Here is a 16,152-nt window from a genome sequence, read left to right as displayed (position 1 = left end):
TTGGGGGCTCAGGTTGGTTCTTTTTTTTTTTTTCCTGTCCTAGATGTTATTTTTTTCTTTCAGGAAAGGATTTAATTTGCAAGGATCTTATGAGGCAGAATTTATTTATTTTTGCAGAGTGCTCTGAGATTCCAAAGTGAGAAGTGCTAAAACCTTTGGAAGGTCTTGTTGCTCTTCCCCACTAATTAACATCACTGTAAGCTATGGAGTGTGAATTTGCAAAGTAGGCTGTGAGTTCAATGTAGTGATCTTGCATTGTAGACAAGAATACTTGTACTTTCTGGTGATATCTGCATCGTTTAGCCAAGGCAAATAATTTCTTCTGCTGGCATGGAATTACAAGGGTTTAGCCAGGCAGATTCATGAGAGAATGGCTGGCAATTTTTTTATTGATGGAATTTGTCAACAGTTAAAGGTGAGTAAAGGAGAGGGGTGAGAAAGGACAACAAATGGGAATGATGAAAGCATTTTTTTTCCTTTTACAATTGACAAATAAGTTCACCAGGCAGAAATACAGCCGAATGAATTGTAATAAATACAGTGTTTCTGGTAAATTATCTTTGTTAGTGAGGAAAAATCAATGTATTGATTTATTCTTTTTACGTGCAGAACCCAGTTATAGGATGGCTCATAAAATCACCCTTTTAATCCTTGTATTACCTGCAAGATAAGAGTAAGTTAGGAAAACTCCACTTCAGATCATAGTGTCTCATTCTTTTTTTGCTTTTGGAGAAAAAGCTTGAGTGGCAGAAATGGTAAAATCATGTTACAGATTTTGAAAGGTACTTAAGAGCAGCTTCCCCAGCTTCAAGTTGGCGTAAAAAGAAAAGGTACCTGTCTGAGCCAGCTAGTTTGCATGAATAGATTTAGCCACTGGCTTCCCACTGTCAATGCCACAGTAACTCCCACTGACTTTCTGCAGTAGCTCACCTGAGTAGGCTAGCTAATGGCAAAAAGCTCTGTAGACCTGAGCAAGGCACCCTTCTGCACGCCAAGTGAGGAGGTAGGTATTTTTGGAAACTTGAATTAAACTTTGTGTAAGTAACGCCACAAGGCTACATCAGTTGAGCGCTGTTTTCTTATTGATAATGCTTCCTGAAGATACTGGGAAAATATTCTAATTATTTTCTTTTTCATCTCCAATATAACTCAAATGTTGTTTCTGAAGTAACATCTGCTGACGCATTCCCCAGCATACTTCTGAAAGTTGTAGGATTTGGCAGATTTATGAATTACAAATTTGACATTAGGGGCAAAGTAGAGTTAAACACAACCACCTCTGACTGTGTTGCTGGCAGTAATAAAACCATAATTTTATGAAGGAAGTGAGCAGATACATGGGACTAATTCTACCTTGTTAGTGTAAATGCAATGAATTAGTTACGCAAGTGTAAAAGCAGCCCAAAGGAGAAAAAAATCCAGACTGTTTTGAAAGCACATACAGTCTCATGTTATTTATACTACTGTGCTGCTGAAAGCAATCCAAACACTTTTGGCGTGGTATTTGTGCATCCTTTACAGGCATGTGTGAGAAGGCCCTTACCTGGGCTTCCCTTTCCTGGGCTTTTAGCATGGAGCAAACACACACAACAGGGTTTTTTTTCCTGGACTGGAGAATGAAACCAAAGAAAAGAAAAGTTAGCTTGGTTTTAGGTGGCTCTATTTCCCCCAACCAGATTTATTTTGCCAATTAGAATCATGGTGAGAGTCACTATGAGATGATGCTGTAGAGAACGTTCAGTGGAAAATGCTTCACCTATTTGTTATAATTGTCCCAGTAGGTGATCAGTTACAAAACAGTAATTTAACATATAGAGTAACCTCGAATCTCTGCCAAATGCTTATTCACCTATGTTGTTTGCTTAAGTGGAGATACAGATGACTGGGCCAGACTTGATGTTTGTAATGTCACTAGTCATGGGAATAAATAGGATTCTTCATTGTTCATTTTCTTTCAAAGATAGGAGGAAATAAAATTCAGATGAGTTAATGTTGCAGGCATAGAATTTCCTGGTTTTTTCCAGATATAATTTCATATTAAATTTTTCAGGCTTTTGAGTAATGTGTGGTATTTACTGTTTAATTAAAAAATAGCATAAACGTAGCTTGTTTCATGTGGGTTTAAGCATAACCTCATGCTTCATAATTTTTCCAAAATAATTCCTTAAGATTTCTAGCCTGGTTTAAACCATTTTTCAAGCATTTGTTTGATTATCTCTGCTCTGCAGATGGACTTTTTCCTTCAAATTAATTCTTTGATTTGTGATACATCATAGTGTCAGGTTCCCACTTGAACCAGATAGTACAGCATTTATGGCAGTAGGGCTTGTGGCAGAGCATGCTTGCATAGCAGCCAGTGTTTGGTATACTTCTCTGTGTTGTGCTTAGCTGAATAGAGGTAGCTAGAACCAAGAGTTTGCAGTCTCAGCAGTTCTAGCTCGGGTACCAAGGAAAAGGTACTTGGCAACATTTCACAAATGGAGGAAAGAGTTTTGTAAACTAAAATGAGAAGTGCCTTAAGGAGTATGTTTCTTTGTCTTTCAGCCACTCTTTCATAATTCTCATCTGCTTTAGATACAATATTTTGCATATTTACATTTTGTTCTCTGACAAATTCCATTCAATAACTGGTAGAAATTGCAGATCTGTAACAAACAGGTCCCAGATACAACTGGCTTTTACACTAATGGCTGCATAAGATTTTCCCTATTTCCCCTCTGCCTTGTCCTAGGTCATAGTTTGGCATCCCTATGTGCCTCACCTTTTCGACATACGATATATTTCCATAGTGTATTTGTGTGTGCAGTCTGAAATTTCCCTTCAGCTGTGCTACAGTATACATACTGTACATAAGTACATTGAGAATTTGTTGTCCTGCCCCTGTCATTTGTTCTTGATTTCGTTCCTTTCCAAGACAGTGTAACCTCCATGTTTTGACCTTCCCACTGCCTTTCAACATTTCTCCAGAGAACTGATCAATACCTGCTGCTTTCCCTTTATTTGGATGATGGATAGCTTTGGATAACTCTGTAATCTTTGCTGTCCTGTTCACCATCAGATTCTCCAAGTGCTGACCTTCATACAGGAATTCTTCAGAGGGCACGCAGAAACCATGTCTGCTTCCAAAAGGTTAAAAAAGGTCCTGGTAAGTTCTTACGTTATTTATTTAGATTTCCTGAAGCAGAGAAAGCAAAACATAATAGAAGTGAAACATTTTGAGTTCTGACCTCTTGTAGGGTTCCACAAAGCTTCACCAGCTGGGTGTCATTTGATCCACTTCTGTGTTTCGGTAATCTGTACTTGACCTAGTTTTAAGTGTGATCCAGCCCTTTCCAACAGGTTAGTTTCACGTGATTGAGTGTTTAAGTATTTACAGAAGGTGCCTAAGTGAGAAAATAAGGTATTTACAGCCCAAAGAATGTAAGTCTGGTCCTGAAGCAGCTTTCTGGTGCTCCGAAGTGACTCACACAGTCAGAGATGAGAGATCTTCAGAGGAATTTTTCATAATCCTGCAGAAAGCCTCATGATGCCCTGTTGTACTGTGAAGAGAGAGAAAAAGAAAAGCAGATCTGTTCCTTGCCACATAGTTAGGCAGAGTCATGTCATTCATACTAAAATGGACGGTAGAATATACCTACTTGTGCTTAAAGTTAGGGCTAACAGTGTTATTTGGAACTAAAGGAAGGTGAAATAACGAGCAATTCTTATTTTGTGAGGGTGTGGGCACTGGCCATATGATACTAAATCTGAATGCAACAGCATCCAGCTTCCAGCAGAGAGGCTGCTGGAATTGCCTACGCACTGTATGGCAACCAGAAGAAACTGAAAAACCTGAAAAAAAGTGCATGATTTTAAATAAGCACCAACTCTCCACAACACCACTGAGATTACTCTCTAAAATACTGTTTTGAATTACATTTTAAAACGTGCTAATTTTTATTCTAGGTCTATTTAAGTTGCATTAATTTTTAGAGCTGTCCCTTTCTATTGTTTCTTCTTATGCTGTGCATTGTTTGCATTTGTATCCAGCTGTGCACATGCTTAGGTGGATCATGGATTTGTCTGTATAGTAGAGTCATGAAGTATTTATGACTAAATCTTAGTCTCGGATAAAATTGCACCAATATCTTATGATGAACACAAAACAGGCCAAGAGCGTGTCAGAAACTGACTGGATTTTGCCTTAGAATAATTGAGCTGACAGTGCACAATAGTATCAGAGTCTGTAAGACCTGCTGAAGTGATCTTGATTGTAAAAGGACTTTGTCAGTGTAACATCTTAACATTCATGTTAGAAAGCGGCAAATAAAAACAAAAAGCAAGTTTCTGGCAGAGCATGTGTGCTAGTTTTTAGCATATTGTCTCCTGACTTTTCTTTTAAGGCTTGCTTTTTAAAAGTGAGGATTCCTCTGTTCTCTGTAGCATTTAGAAAAGACTTATTTTGAAGGACTTTTTGACAAGGCAGTCACTGATTTTATAGAGAGATAGATACTTACATACATACCTGCCTTTACATATATGTTTTCCTATGTATTTCAGTAAATTTTCAGGCTGAAGGAAATGTTTTGTTGAGCAAAATGAGATCCTGATATTTCAGCTTTTAAAACTGTTGACTACAATTAAACTTAATTTCCTTTTTTTTAAAATAGAAGCTCAAACAATTTAATTTCTAAATTATTTTGACTAAGAAAATATGTTTTTCTTTCAGGTAAAATTCTGTGAAATCAAGATAAACTCCTGATGTGCCTGTCTGATGTTGGGAGGAAAAAAACCCCACAACACAGCCAGAAGTTTCTCCTGTTTGCATGAGTTTTAAAATAAAAACATGTTTCCAGTCCTGGTGAACTGCACAGCCATTGACTGACTCATATGTGGTGTCTGGGAGCCTTGGGTGCTGTCAGCAGTAATATCACTGAGAAGGTAGTTATTTGATTCAGCTTATGTTACAATGTGTTATTATGATTTTCCCCCCGCCCCCCTCCATTTGGAAATATCAGCTCTTTGTCCTCTGCACCAAAATGAACACCTTATTTAACTGATCTGGAGAATGTAGTTGGCTAAGATGTCATAAATTCAGATTCTTGCTGCCAGTCCATCAGGAATGGTTGTTTGCACTCAGAGGTCAAGGCTGTATTGCCAGTTGGAAGACTAGTTTGGCTAAGTTTGAAGTCCAGTGTTTCAGGCAGGCATGGAAAGAATTTCACCAAAAAAGGAGAGGGAGGATGGAAACTGTGGAGCCAAAAGCCTTCACATTTTATGTCTGTTTAAAGATATATATACATGTATTGACATATTATTCATGAAATGGGTGTTAGAAGGTTTGGGATATTTTTTTCTCCTAACTTTGTAGAACAGTATAAATTTTATATTCACTGGAAAATGACAAGCTGTTTTTAAGTGATGGCTTCATGTCAGTGCTAAAGGATGCAGTTGATTGCCAGAGGGATGAAATGCCCATTAAAGATGGCAATTTTACTAGCACTATGGGATTTCTGGGTACATAGTGAATTTAGCCATGAAAAAACTGGGTTTTGGCAGAAATGTGCACCTTGTCCTAGATTCAGTTTATAAATACCACTCAAAATATCATTGTCTTTTTCTCTGTGTGTATATGTAATTACTCTCAAGACAGGAAATGGGCATTTCCACACAGCTTAAAAGCTGGGATCCTTGAAAACCCATCTTTATTCTCTGTCAAGGATGACTGGAGTAGATTACACTGTAGTATTAAAAATACTAGACCACAAAAACCTTGAACCATTACCATAACTAAGCTACCATAATAATGGTAACATTTTTTTGTAAACCTAGAATGTGGAATAAGTGTCAGCTTTCCCACTTTTTCTTTAAATAAACAATCACTTTATCACTATTAGAGAATTTACTTATTCCTTGCAAACTGCATTTATCAATAGCACTAACACTGTAAAAATAGAGCAATTATATTTAAATGGCAGAGCTAAATATTGTGTCAGAGGTATGAAGCAAATGGCATTGTTGCTCATTTCACGAGGAATAATTTGCTTCCTGAAAGCCACATTCCCAGGTTGTGAAACCCAGCAGGGCCTTTCTGTCAACAAGCTACAACTTTCAGGTAAATTATGTAATGCAATGCATAGTGTTTCTGTATTTCACACGGTTATGTACACGTTATGTGTGATTTTTTCCCTGCTTGGAAAAGTTCTTAGAGTTAGATCCCACTCCTCTGAATACTAATGGAATCATAAAAAACCCAAGGAAATTAACAGTTAAGCCATTCAGCTATTCACCTACACTCTACTCACTTGGCTACCTCCATTCTGCTACTTCCCACACATGCATCTCCATCCTCCACTTGAACAACCCACAATTATCTTCATAATAAACCACTATGTTTATAATAATGGAGCTGGGAGCATCATCTATCAGTTTGCCTTAAACATCCCATTGAATGGCCATGTTTTCAGTTATTCGTATGAATGGATTTCAGATACTTAATAGAATTTCAGTTACTTATAACTTTTATCAGAATTATTTTTTTCTGCAATTATACCTCAGCCTGATATTTTGGGAAAACTGCAACCAAATCCAGTGCAGCTATTTTCAACAGAAATGCTGAGGCGAGGTGACTGAATTTGCTCAAGTTAAAGTACACTGGTCACTGTTTCTTTGAGACTGAAAGAATTTTTAGTAGTTGGGGGAGGGCTCTGAAATTGATCAACAAAACAAATGTTTTGCCCAATCTGTGGAATTCTACACAACTTTAGCTAAGTTAGAACCACGTGAGCTGTGTACAGTTTTGCCAGACTTCAGAGAGAAAGGTCCACCCTGAAGCTGTGGGTGACAGGCCAGGATTTTTCATTCAGTAACAATTTTCGATTGATGTGTGCTTTGCAGTGGCCAAGTCTGGGCCCTAGAAACCAAGGATCTGTACTTCCCTTATTGTTTCTCTTGTTAATTATTTTTTGTATCTTTGCAGGACCCACACGTTCAAGTTATCAGCCAAAACTCCCCCAGCAAGGTCCTGCAAAACAGTGTAAACAAGAATTATATTTCTCCGTGGAGGACTGAGAGCAATGAGGTACAAACAAGGGAGGACCCCTAGGAAGCCCTTCTGTTGTGTTGGTTAGCATTGCCCTGGCACACAACCAGCCTAGCTCTTGCTGTGGTTTCTGAAGGCAAAGTGAAGATCCGAGGGGTGATGCAGAAAGGCAAAATGTGAAGACTTTGCAGATACTGGTAGACCATTCCTTCCCCAGGTGTGAGGGGCAACAGAGGAAAGAGCATGACTGGGCTTGTTGTGTAAGCATTACAGTCAGAGGAAGGTACCTTGGCTCACAGACTAATTGGAAGCAGGAGCTGACCTTTTGATGTTGAACACGAGAGGGTCAGTGGTGAGTGGGTAGACCACAAAGGGCTTTGAAAGTCAAGACAAGTTGTTTGTGTCTAATTCGACTGAGAAGGCTACAGAGAGCCAGATCTGGGGAGGGGCAAGGGAAGGAGATTTGTGTCAAGAGCTTGAGAGAGAGAGAGAGAGCTGAGACTGGAGGTGGGAGAGGGAGTTTGGAGAGCAGGGGAAGGGGCTGGACAATCTGAGATCAGCAATAGCGATGAAAGGGGGAGGGAGGATGGGGTGTTTGAAGCAACCTTCGTATGAATGAAAGCTTGACAGAAATGGCAGCAGTTTCTGAATTATTATAATATATTCCAATGACATGCCAATTCAGGAGTTCACAATGCAGCTGTTGTTTCTGAGGGAATGAGAAATTATTTTACCAATTTATGCAAGGGACTATTAAAAAGGTGGCAGACGAAGAAAAAATATCTACATAAAAAGGAAAGTTAATTGCTCCATAAAATGACTCACTGAGTGGTTCAAAAATCTTCTCATGCATAAATAGCAAAGTTTTTACTGTTTGGGTATTTTTTGTTTGGTTCCTTCATGCTGAAAGAGTAATTCTCACATGCCAGTATCTCCAGAAATAGTAGTAGTTGCATAATTGTATGTGATGAAATAAAGCAGATATCTCTTTGTTTTAGCTTCCTGGAACAGGAAAGTTTTATAGGAAATGAAAAATAATTTTCATTTCTATTTACTGGATTTACCCATGGACATTTGTTTAAAGTACTCATGTGCCTAAGCTTCACTTTACCTTTGGGACAATCAGGGGCATAACTTTAGCTGAGCATGGATCTCTTGTCACCAAAACAAAAATTTTAAAAAATATCAAAATTTCAAAGTTATTGCCCTTGTAAATTACCAGACTAAAGTAAGAAGTGTTGCAGGCACTGGACTTCTGGTGAGCTTAAATACAATGCTAATACATGGCCACTATAAATACCCACCAGTTCCCCATGAAGTTTTCTGCCAGTTGATTCTGTTTCTTATAGAAGACAATTCTGAAAATACACCTCCTGCCTCCACATCGTGGCTGGCAGTGTTCTGTACAGCAAAATATGTACTTTATGATCCCATCTCTGTCTTATGTTGCTGTTACACAGCATGCTTGTTTTGATGATGTCCAAAAGTCCAGTGAAACGTAGACTCTATTCTGATGGGTGATGTGGAGATGTAGAACCAAAATGATGCTGATTTTGTGGCAACTGTCTAATTGTTCATTTTAGCATGGAGGCTCGTTTCAAAGCAATGTTCTGCAAAGAATCCATCACCAACAGAATTTGCGGGGGTGCCTTTTATGCATGTAGGTGGCTTGTAACAAATCGCAGACCTGTTCTTTATTTCAAAAGCAGCAGCTGGATGTTGTAGTTAGGCAGGTGTCTATAAATCCCAGCTCTTCAGCTCGAAAGAAGAGAGCAGTTTTCCTGAGAGGGTGGATGAGCTAGCTACCAGACTTGGGAAAAACCAGGAGTGGGGACTTGGGAACCCTTTGGCTTTCACATGCATCTTACACACATGCAAGTAATATTTGCTTTCCAACTTCTAGCTTGGAATTTGGATGGGGATGTTCCTCTAGATAGATAGGAAACACAAAAGCATTGTATATAGCATGAGGCTCCCTATATTTATATTTATGTTGTTTATGGCTGGGTGAGTTTGGGTTAGATGTACTTCATGTGGAGGTTTGCTTGTGGGCTGGTACTAGGGACAATGGTTTTATTTTGATGGATGATTTGTACGTGTCATAGCACCTCATATTTGCAGGGAACTTTATTCTGAGACAGGATGTAGACTGTGTCATAATGCAGGAGTGATTCACTCAGCATTGCCTTCAAGGTGTTGCCTGCAAAGAAGGGGAGATAAATTCCCTTCCTAAATGAACTGGGTTCATGTGCCACAAACATAATGACACTGTTAAAAATCAAGGAACAAATTATGCTCTTCAACTGCCAGAAGTGCCCAGTCCAGTGCAGCTCCCCTTTTTCTCACTCCAGTGATCCTCCTTGACTCCCCTGTAGCAAATCAGAATGAGTGGCTGCTCAACCTAGCTGATTTTTTTTCTTCTTTCTTGTCCCTCTTTGTCCCTCACATCCAATTTCCCAGACCCACAATACTAACTTTCTACTGCTCTCTTTGCCTCTCAGAATAACCTGTCTGGTTCTGCTCCGCTGCTTTAGCATCCCACACAGTTATTCACTCACTCCTGTGCAATACCTCGTGACTACTTCAGCCCTCTACAAAAACGTAACTTCTTATGCTTCCTTGACTGTTTAGTGACCAGGATCTGAGAAAGACCCAAATAACAAATGGAAAAAATCTGTGCAAGATTCTTCATTTCTTCCTACTGTCCTTAGTTTCAGAAACTGGAGCAACTGTTAGCTTTTCCATCTTTGCTCAAGACCAATTTTAATTATATAGGTTTTTTGTAATAGCAAACATTTTTTTTCTGACCAGCCCTCTTCATCCTGTTCTGTAAGCAAGTTTATCCTGCCTTAAATTGTGCACATGAACACAGTGAAAACTTCTTTGTTTTAAAGACATTGTTCTTGATGGCCCCACATATAACTGTGCTCTTCCTTGGCCTTTCACTCCAAGTCTTGATGCTCCTTTTGTATCTATATACTCTCCATAAAAATATATCTAAATATATTTTCATGTAACTTTTCTTCTATCAATTTTTCAAACAAGAGAAACTTCTAAAATTAACTACTAAGAGCTGACCATTATACAACATGTGAGTGACATCTTTTTGTCATGTCTCATGATATCAACCAATTCTGATAAGCACAGTTCAGGAACAGTTTGAGTAACACTGCACACACTCATAATTTTAATTGTTAATTCAGGCAAATTGTAGTTACCAGTCTGTCTGAATTCTTTGACACATAATTTGCAAGGGCTGTCTGCCCACTGTCCTCTTATTTTGTGATCTTAGCTGATTTTCATGATGCTGAAAGATAAATTTCTGGTCATGCTTTATCTTTTTAAAGCAGAATACACTTTTCATGTCACATTTTAAAAAGTGCTCACCCTCAAGAATTCCCTGTTGTCAAAGGCTTATAAAGAATTAAAAGGTGGGTTAGCTGGGTGTAACTTATGATGGTAGAGCAATTTAGCACAAAATCTCCTTTTCCTTAGTAACATATGAATTAAGATTATGAAATAAAATGTCCCCAAAGGTGTCTATACACCAGTTTTCAAGGAGAACATACTCTGCTATGTAAAGAGAAGAGATCTCCTATTAAAGGACTGAGGCTTGGAACATCTGAGTGCTCTCTAATGTTATTTACTCACTGTTGGCTTGAAGCCAGCAATAGAAACTCTTTAAATACAACAGTGAAGAACTGGGTCCTGAGAGATGTTGTAATAACAAATTACCCCTCTCTTTCCTCCTCAGTTATCTCCATCTGTGAAATGGGAATAGCCTGTTTGTCAGAGCATACTTGTGAGACATAATTCATTAATGCCTGTGAAATGGTTTGAGAACGTCGAATGGAAGTCTCTGTTCAAGTGTCAGGTATTATTAGTTCTGAAATGAAAGCTATTTTATATTGCTGCATCAGGAGCTACTTGAAGTCTCTTGTTCTATACAAATAACGAGTTGTACATCAGTGACATTTCTTTCGGCTTAATAGGATAGTCTATCCACAGTGCTGAAAGAATGGTTTGTGCTGGTGAAATGACATTAGGGAGCGCTGCTAACACACTAAGCAAACACACCCATTCCAGAAATGTTTTGATTTGGGGAGTCAGAGAACCAGGAAAGAAAGATGATAAATGAAAAAAGAGAGAAAGGCAAGAAGAGGATGGCTGGGGCAGGAGGTAGGAGAATGGGGTGCAGCAAAGAGGAAGGCAGGTAGAGTAGGGCAGATAACCTGAAAAAAAAGATGAGGAGAAAAAACAAGAAGAAATGTAAAAAGTGACTTTTCAATTAAAACAAAAAAGCAGTTGGATGTGTTTATTGCAAAAAACCCACAACTTACAAAAACAAGGCTGTAATGCCATCTTGGGGCTTCTGGTGACATCTCAATCCAGCAGAGCTCTGCTCATTTGGTTTGTGAATGTCAACAGAAACCCCTTGATGCCATTGAGGCTCACAGTTGCCTTTCATTGATTCTGTATTATTTCAACAGTGGAAAAATAACACCTTTATTTTCACAGCCGAAGTATCTCACACTGTGATAGAAATGTACATGGGCTTATTGAATATCATCTCTGTTCATTTTTATCTGACTTCTGTGTTATCACTATGGATTAGAAAGATATGTGTTCTTTTATAGCTATCACATGAAAGACTATTTGTCAAATATACTGTAGTCCAAGTCTTTATTAGGCTAAGGAATATAAATTATTCTGTCCCGCTGTCTTCTGCTGTTTATTATTTTAAATTCACCTTACCATTACAAATATTACCCCAAACAAGCCTCTTATTGATCCTTCTGATGTGTTGCTACATTTTTCTTATTTTTCACAGACAGAATAATCAAAACAGAACAAAACTTGTTTTGTGAAATGAGTGAGAATATGCACTGTTTGGTCATGAGTATAAAATGTATTGAAACTTTGAGCCCAGCTCTGTAATAAGTAGAAAGTCTTCACATTTTGCTGAAAGATAAGAGGTTCAGAGGCGACATCAGTGACCAAGTGGTATGTTGTCTCTTGATCTCCAAAGAGCTCAGGTAAAGAAGTCTATTGGATCTGGCTGAGATAGAGTTCTTTTTCCCCATAGCAGCCCTCACAGTGCTGTGCTTTGTACTGGTAGCTAGAAAGGTGTTGATAACACACCAGTATTTTGGCTACTGCTGAGCAGTGCTCCAACAGCATCAAGGCTGTCTTTCTAATGTTTCCCTCCTCCTCACCCAGTAGACTGGGGATGGGCAAGATCCTGGGAGGGGACAGAACCAGGACAGATGACCCAAACTGACCAAAGGGATATTCCATGCCATATGACGTCTGCTCAGCAATAAAATCTAAGGGGGAGCAGGGACAGTATTCGTTATTATGACATTTGCCTTCTGTAGCAATGGCTACACATACTGAAGCCCTGCTTCCCAGGAAGCGGCTGGACATCACCTGCTGATGGAAAGCAGAGAGTAAACCTCTTGTTTTCATTTGCTTCCCCATGTGCTTTGTTTTTGCATTATTAAACTGCCTTTATCCAGACCCACAAGTTCTTTTCCATCTTATTTTCTCCCTCTCTGTCCTGCTGAGGAGGAGAGTGATGGAGCAGCTTGGTGGGCACATAACATCCAGCCAGGGTCAACCCACTACAATACAAAACAATGCCATTGTAAAATGTACAGCCTGAACTATACTATCCTGTGCATGAGTCACAAAAATTCCATTAGTTAATTGCATGAAAGTCAATTTCATTGTCTCTGATGACAGTAGAAAAGACCAACAGTTAAATTATAGAAAATTGAAACATTATTCTGTATAGAACATTCCTAAAATAGACATTCTTATCATTGAGAAATATTCAAATAATCACAAATTTTCAGTAGGAGTTTTTTTTCTTTAGAAACAGCAAAGTTCTGAAGAAGAGAAATTGTATGGTAACAGAGCTGACATTTCTTTCTGCCTTAGAAAATAATTTTGTGACAGAGCTGAGTTCATATACACCTAAGCCTTCTCTAACAATCATCTGCCTATCTAGTCTGGCCAAAATTCCTTTAGTGGTGAGAATTTCATCACCTTCTTGTCTAGGTTGGATATGTGCTTCTCTGTCCTCACAGCTAGGAAACCTTTTCCCAATTTCTCAGCTAAATCTTCATGGCTTCAGACTGAAATTATTTCTTGTCCTGCTTGTGGTGGACATGGAGGAAAGTGATCACCAGCCTACCATAACATCTTTCTGTGTAAGTGAAAATGTCATCATACTCTCATCTCTTCTTCTAACCATTATTCTAATTCTTTCACCATTGGTCCTGTTTTCTAAATTCCTCTAATTTTTTGTTGCTCTTCCACGGACTTCTTTTCAGTTGTCAATATAACTTTTGAATATCGATGCCAAGAAACAGCCATCAATTTTCTTGCTGAGATTTCGTACATATTCCATAGGTGACCTCTGGTGTCCTGCTCAGATCCTGCTGCTAAGACATCCCAGAATGATGCTTTGTGTTTTTCCCAGTTCCATCTCACTGATGACCCACACTCTGCCTTTGGCCTTCTCCACCCTGCGGAACTGGGCTGCAGTGCTTTTGTCTGTCCAGGTATTCTTTATTTTGTGTTTGTGTGTTTGATACTTGTTACCTGAGTATGGAACTTAGTTTCTGGAACCCCAAAATTTCTTGCACTGGGTGAGAATTTTGAATACATAGGCACTACGTGTTCAGGCTGAGGGTATGCATTTAGTTCTGTGAATTATCTTGAAACCCTGTTACTGCAGCAGACCACTCTTATCATTTATCTTAAATAAATTTTATTTACTACCTCACATTTTGGGAAAAAAACACCCAACAACTTTAGTTCAGAATTTTAAAATTATTCTTAATTTTCTTTCTCTTAGCAATGAGTGCTTTATTCTAATGGTCTTTAATTATCAAAACTTTATTGAAAACATCAAGAGTTATGTGAAGATACACTTGACCTGGAGTGAAGTATCAGGAGTTTTTAAACATTTAACTTATAGTGTATATTAGTATGAAACTAAGTTGAGCAGAACCCATTAATGTCACAGTGGTCGGTTACCAATGGAAATAAATAATTCATGATGAAGGGAATTAGTCTAATTAGCAGGCAGTTTGAGTCCTTTGATAAAACCCAGCTCTAATTCCGTGAAGGGCAGGAAGTGCTGTCATCAGTCAGCCCTGAAAAGATTAGCATCTATTATGAATGAGGTTAGACACCCTAGTGAAGTCATGTGTGTCCTGGAGACAAACTTAATATGTTCCAGAATGGGACACAGTTTGTCTCACCAACACATCATGATTCCTACTGGGCTATTGTATGTAATAACAAGCAAAGATCAGTGCTCCTTCCTATCATTCTCCCCCTGTCCATCATTCTGACAACTGTGCAAATACATTTTCCATGCAAAGCAGGGAATGTGCCCTGAATACTTGTAAAATTGCACGAGATGTCAAAGAAAATGTGTTACCTTTTCTCAGCAACCTAAAACCAAACAAACCAAAATACCAGTGTGGAAAGACGGTTTAAAAACACATCTGGTAAGTACATGGGGTGCAGAGGGAGGTGTAGCAGTTTTGAAGTATGTTGATTCCATTTGAAAACATTATTGCCATCTGTCATAAGATGCATCAATAAAGCTATAGATGTAGCTATGCATGATAGAAAGATTTTAAAATAACTGGTGATGCTATAAGCTTACAGTATTGCATGGATATGCAGAAGTAACATCCTGGAAAATTGTCTTAAACTGTGGAATTGCCTTTGAAAAAGGAGAAGCTTCTTTGTGTTATGTATTTTCATTTAGAAATGTTAACTGGTTCATTTGAGGAGACTAGCTGTGAGCTGTGCAAGCTTCACAGTTTTGTACTACATGCTGACGCAACATCAGCTGTGTTTCCATTTTTGCTTATGAGCCTTTTGAAATTATATGTTTCCGTTTTGCAATTTGATGCAATAATGAAGAAACTCCACATTTGTACGTTATTGTATTGCCTGTTTTTATTGTAGGAAATTAATTGCTCCTTTTATTTATGTTATTAAGGGGGGAGAAAACAATTTTGCACTATTTTATCATTTGCTGTAATAATTATCATACTAGTAATACAACGGAAGCCTTAGAAACAGAGTATATTATGTTCAAATGTCTGAACAGCACTTAATATGCTGACACTTGTGGCTGGGGAATGTTGGTCTTCAAAGTACATTGGAAAAGGTAACAATAAGTTACTAATAATGCTCCTGATGAGCTTAATATTATTTGTAATATAGAAATGAAGAAGAAAAGAATGTGTAGTCAACACAAGGAATTATTTTCACAGAAACAGAACAATATAGCAAGTCAGCTGTCCAAATACTAAACGACAACGGAGCACTGATATTGCAGAGAGTGTCAGAATCAAGTGCCACACTAACTTCAAGTAGATTCTTAGATGAGGTTAAAAAAAGTGACCTTCTCTGAAGGGTTTATTGCTCTGAGTTCCTGGAAGAAAGAAGATATACAAGGTAGTGGACCTTGATTTATTCATTTTTGTCTTGAATTCACTGGCTAGTAAAAGTCAGGACAAAATTCAGTTGTATGAGCATTTGTGGGGTTGAGTCTATCATCTCTGTGTGCCTCTTTAGAATGGCCTACAGTGTGGGTGTGCCTTAGGTTAACGACTGGGTTCATTCAGCTCATTAAAATGGATTTATTTATGCATACGTGAACAGGGGCACACTCTAACCACTATTTTTATCAGTATGTTGGTGGGGGCATGATGCTTGGAAGCAGAAAAGTTATGTTCTGGACAACCTGCAGTATTAGGTACCAGTCTAGGCAACTAACCACATGTGCTCTGAAGTCACATAATGCAATTAGAGAAAACAGGTAAACGATTGTGACAAAAATATGATTTTGTTATATCTCTCAAGGTCCTTAACTGGCTGCCTAGCTTTGGTGATTGTCACAATATACAGGAGCTTCTTGTACAATCCACTGATATATGTTAAGTTCTCCGTGGAGTTCACAGGCTGGCTGGTATGGTTTTTTCATGTTAAAAACTCTGCTGAGTGTAAACATAAGTATTTATCAACACATAATTTGTTTCATATATCCCAATAACACCTGTCCCAGGTCATCCTTCAGTAGTATCTGCCAGAGAGAG

The sequence above is a fragment of the Falco rusticolus genome, chromosome 8 (assembly GCF_015220075.1).
Source record: "Falco rusticolus isolate bFalRus1 chromosome 8, bFalRus1.pri, whole genome shotgun sequence".
NCBI lineage: Eukaryota > Metazoa > Chordata > Aves > Falconiformes > Falconidae > Falco > Falco rusticolus.
This window is presented reverse-complemented; position numbering follows the sequence as displayed.